Genomic DNA, 5,601 nt, shown 5'->3' with positions numbered 1-5,601 from the left:
AGCGTCCACTTCTACGGGCTTAGTAACTTCCGATCACATGAATTGTATAGGATAATATAGCGTCAATATTAAATCAGAATGTAAAAATTTTCATTTTCAATTTTGAATCAATTTTATAAATTGCTTCACATAAAATGAAAAAAATTGTATGTTCAATACACGTATTTTATATCTAACACATATTAATTTAGCATGTATATTTCAAATATTTTAATATTTAAAATTTTTCAATCAACCTGGTTACTGAAACATGCTCCAAAACATATCACTTAAACATAACTAATCAGCCTACAATAACAACGCATTGTTTATGTGCCTTACCACCACATACTATACTGCCAGATAGTATGAATATCAGCTTAAATACAATTAATTACATCAACAGCTTTCAGCATATGCTATATGCTAAACTTTATACAAATAAACATGCAAGTCTTTTGAAACCTAACCACACATGGAACTGATTACCTTAGTGTGTCCTTAAACTACAAAAGCTATTAGTCTTCATTAACAAGTAATCAATATTGACTAACACAATACTATATTTTATCCGACTTTTACATTTACAAACCTCCTCTTATTACTTCTGAAGTCTATACAACAAGCAATATTCCTAAGTAAACATTTTTGAAATCTAGAAACCCCTGATGTTGCCATCTATATGTCGACCGATGCGTTAAAATCTGGTATCTTTATCAATTGTCTAGTGAAAACTTCATGACGTTTCATTTATTGGACGTGAAGTTATTGCGTTTTAAGTGTCAGTATGTTTGTGTTATCGTTGCGAAAATGAGCTTCGAACAAAGAGCCAACATTAAATTTTGTTTTAAAATTGGTAAAACTTTTGCAGAAACATTTCAACTGATGAAACAAGTTTATGGCGATGATTGCCTATCCCGAAGCAGAGTGCACGAGTGGTTTCAATGCTTTTAAAGTGGTCGTGAGGATATAAATGACGATAAACATGTAGGCCAATCAAAATCTATGATCACCGGAAATTGCATCGAAACTATGCGTGAATTCATTAAAAATCAGCCGAAATCATCATTGAAATTAATGGCAATGGAATTGAACATCTCCAAAACATCGATTTATTGCACTTTGACCGAACATGTGGGCTCACGAAAGGTGTGTGTACGGTTTGTTCCGCACAAATTGACTGACGACCAAAAATTGCTCAGAATCCACCATCCGAAGGACATCAGTGACTGGTAACGAAACATGATGTTTCCAATATGATCCCGAAACGAGACGCAAGACTATTTTTAATCAAATAAATTGATTTTGCCGAAACAACCATTTGTCTGTTTTTTTTTTTTATATGTAATATACTGTGCCCAAAAATAAGGGGACATTTGAATTTAAACTGCGCGCGTCGAGAGATTTGGAGAATTATTTTTTTTTTATGTTGGTAGTACTGTCAGTCACATTTACGTCAACTTTCATGTCAAAATATTTATTAGTGTTTGAGATACGTGTCGATTTGTGAGCTGCTAAAAGTGAGTTTTTCGTTTTTTGCGATGTCGAAATTTTTTGAGCAAAGAATTTGTATTAAATTTTGTTTACGGAATCAATTTTCTGCTGCGGATACGTTGAGGGTGGTGCAGAAAGCCTTTGGTGCTGAGGCTGTGTCAAAAAAATATGTTTACAAGTGGTATAGTGAGTTCCAAGCCGGCCGTGGACGTGTCGAAGACGAAGAGCGTCCAGGGCGACCATCAAGCTCAACCGACGAAGTTCACGTTCAACAAATCAAAGATTTAGTGTTGAAAACCCGTCGATTGACAATTAGAGACCTTGCTGATGAAGTTGGCATATCGAAAGGCTCAGCCAATACCATTTTGACGGATGTTTTGGGCCTCAAGCGCGTCAAATCTCTACTGGTACCGATAACATTGAATTTTTTGGAAAAAAGGCGTCGTGTTGAAGGGTGTGAAACGATGATTTCCGACTACAGGTTGTCATGAAACGCATTATAATTGGCGATGACACTGGGATCTATGCTTATGACCCCGAAACAACCGATAAATCGAGCGAATATCGTGCCAAAAGAGAGCCGAGACCAAAAAAATCGCGCCAAAGTCGCTCAAAAATCAAGGTCATGTTGACTGTTTTCTTCGATTATCGTGGTGTTGTGCATTATGAATTCCTTCCAACTGGTCAAACAGTCAACAAGGAATATTATTTGAACGTTATGTGTCGTTTGTGTAACGCTATCCTCCTAAAAAGGCCGGAATTGTGGAAAGACAATTCTTGGTTTTTACACCACGATAATGCATTCGTGATCATTTCGCCAAAAACTCAACCCATATCGTTCCGCAACCACCGTATTCACCTGATCTGGCGCCGTGCGACTTCTTTGCTGTTCACCAAGCTCAAAAGACCGCTGCGGGGACACCGTTTTTATACGATAGAGTAGATTGAAGCCGCAGCGAAGACGGAACTGAAGGCCATCCTGGAAAGTGACTACAACCAGTGTTTCGAAGATTGGAAAATCCGTTGGCATAAGTACATTGCATCGGGAGGGGATTACTTTGAAGGGGATGAAATTGATTTGGAAAAATAAATAAAGAATTTTCAAAATAAACACAATGTCACCTTAGTACACCCTTCCATACTTCCTTAAATACAAGTAAAAGACTTGCCAACTTCTGAAAAAATTCCCCATTTTTAATTCTTCTAAATTGCGAGAATATAAAATATTCGGTTATGTCTGAACATAGCCTTTCTTGGGTACGTTAACAACCCTAATTTCATAATTGAAATTCATTAGCTGCCATTTCATCCAGAGAAAGCCACAGTTTTGTCCGTCTCGCGCCATATTAACCGACTATTTGATGCCTGAAATTGAAGCTCGTGATTTTGGCGACATTTGGTTTCTACCTCGAAATGGATCACCCTTTAGTATTTACCTCTAAACAGACTTGGTAATTTCACTAGCGCATTGTTGTGGGTTATAATTATCAAGGTAAGGCTAGAAAGTAGACAAATATTTGTCAAATAATTATAGAATGAAAATTATACATTATAGAAGTTAAGAAAATAAAATTTTTTAATTTAAGATTTATAATTTATCAACAGCCCATATATTTTAAATATTAAAAACCATTTAGAACAAAGAAATGAAAAATAAATCTTGAGACAATACTTAATAATAAAACCCTAAAATTTCAGTAGTTTTTAAGAACATATAACTTGGATGAACTACTTCGTCCCTTCACTTTTTATTAGGATCTCTGTATTAAATGACAAGTGTGGTTGTAAGCCAAAAATATGGGTACGTTGAGGGTGGGCGGTGACACGCCCATCGTCCAATTTTCACACCGGCTCTCCTAAAACTTTCTCATCTGATCTCGATGTTAAAATTTAATGTCGCGTTTAGTTATTGATTTATCGCGCGTTAAGTAATTTTTAACAGTACCGTTATTTGGAGAGTAAACAGGGTTATCCTCCGATTTCATTCATTTTCACACTGTTTACACTGCTCCGCAAATTCGGTTATTATATCTTAAGTGGTCAAGGAGATATGTATATTACACTTGTTATTGGGCGGGGCCACGTCTACTTTTCAAAAAAGTTTTTTCCACGTACTAGGGAACCTACATGTCAAGTTTCATCGAAATATCTCAATTTTTACTCAAGTTACAGTTTGCACGGACCGATGGACAGACAGACAGAAAATCAACCAGATTTCAACTTCATCCTGATAATTTATATATACATAACCCTGTATCTATCTCGATTAGTTTTAGGTGATACCTTCAACCGTTAGGTGAACAAAACTATAATACTATGTATGAACTGGTGGCAAGAGTACAAAAAATACAATCAGCCATACATATGTATATGGAAATAGTTTAGCGAATTTGAAATGAATTGTAGTGCAACCGAGTGATATTTCAAAGCAGAATACTCAAGGTATCTACTTTTTTTTTGGACACCCTTAATATTACTTAAGTAAACTACTTTAAAGACGTCTAAAAAAGTCTTAATGACCCTAATGCAAGGCTGAACTTACAAATAGATTTAACTTATTTATCACTCGTCAGAAAGTACGATTATGCTGGCACTTTTGGTGTCAAGGTTAATTTAAATTCGCGCCAAGTTAAAATAACATCGTTTTACTTTCTCTGCCAGTTTTATCTAAACCCAATAAATTTCACTTAGCTACAATGTTGTTTCTAATTCATTAAGCTTAGTTGCTCAAAATTTTAATTTTTTTTTTTTTGAAAATACAATAGATAGAAAGTGCAACTTCAGCTGCAGTGTTCTGAATGTTTTCTTTCTCATTTGCTTCTGTTCCTTTTTCTGGTGTAATACTTAAACTCAATTACCTGTCGTCACTTTTCTCGTACTTTAAATTTCTCCCAACTTAAATTGAGTTAAGTTACTCCTGGATGCGCCCACTAATTTCCCTTGTATTCGCCCGGGATGTCCTACCCCATTCGACCATAAGCCCCAGTATAGCAACAAATAAAATGGTTGTAGTTTCTTTTGTAGTCTTCTACATTCAACTTCATTTCCAACTAACATACTTTAATTTGTGTTACTTCTGCAAATATTCAGTGTTTTAGGTTCTACTTGCATTTTCTTCCAAATAGGTGATAATTTTCGAAGCTCTTATTCCATAGGTGATAGCATGGGGAACATTTACACAGATATAGAGCTATATTGGTTCTTTAGGGTAGGTAAAAAAAACAACACTTCTTCACTTGAAACTCTGAAAAATAAATTCTTAGATATATCTGAGAAAGTCTCTCCAATTGTATTCAAATTTCGTTCGTTGATTTTAGCACTATTCCACAAAAGTTAACAACATCAACCACAACAAGAGCACTTTTCACAATCAATTACAAACATACGACGACATTAGATGTCTGAATCACACGTTGTGATTTCAGAAGTTTTTGATACTGTCATTAGTTCTTATAAAATTAGTTGAATGTTAAAATATGACTGGATTGCGTTCATTCACATGGATTCGTATAAACTAACATATAAATAGAGATTTTTCAAGTAATGAAAATAGTAATAATAGAAACTGCGTCATGCTTATCACGTCTTTGCACCCGTAATTGCAAACAAATAAATGCAACCTTCCCGGCTACACAAGTACGGGGTACCAATAATCCGTAACTTAAAAAGATCAAAATTGGGTGGATACTTCCAACCTTTTCATTGTCAAATATTGCTGTGGCTATGTTGTTATTGACGTCAGCTTACCGATTTATCGAGTTTTTCCAATTCTCTGACGACCGGTTGCTATTAAAATAAACCGGCCAGCATTCGTAAGATCCCGACATCTGTGACGCAAGAAAAGTATTAGCGCATTGCGCAACGATGTTTGTGCCATACGTTTTAAGAGCGGTAGGGAGACAAAAAGTTCAATATCTTTGGAATGGTATGAATGAAAAAAATTTTTTGCAGATTAATTAAGTGAATATTTTCCGCACTGTGTCACACACGTTTAAATTTTTTTTAGCGTGAAGAACACAGGAATTCAATTCAATTGTTTAACACAAAATTATGTTAAATATTATTATTTAAATAAATGGATCTTGAAAAAAATATCTGTCATATAGCACGAACATTTTTCCCTGACTT

The sequence above is a fragment of the Bactrocera tryoni genome, chromosome 5 (genome assembly GCF_016617805.1).
Source record: "Bactrocera tryoni isolate S06 chromosome 5, CSIRO_BtryS06_freeze2, whole genome shotgun sequence".
In the NCBI taxonomy this organism is placed as follows: Eukaryota; Metazoa; Arthropoda; class Insecta; order Diptera; family Tephritidae; genus Bactrocera; species Bactrocera tryoni.
The sequence above is the reverse complement of the archived record's forward strand: the minus strand, read 5'-3'. Positions refer to the sequence as shown.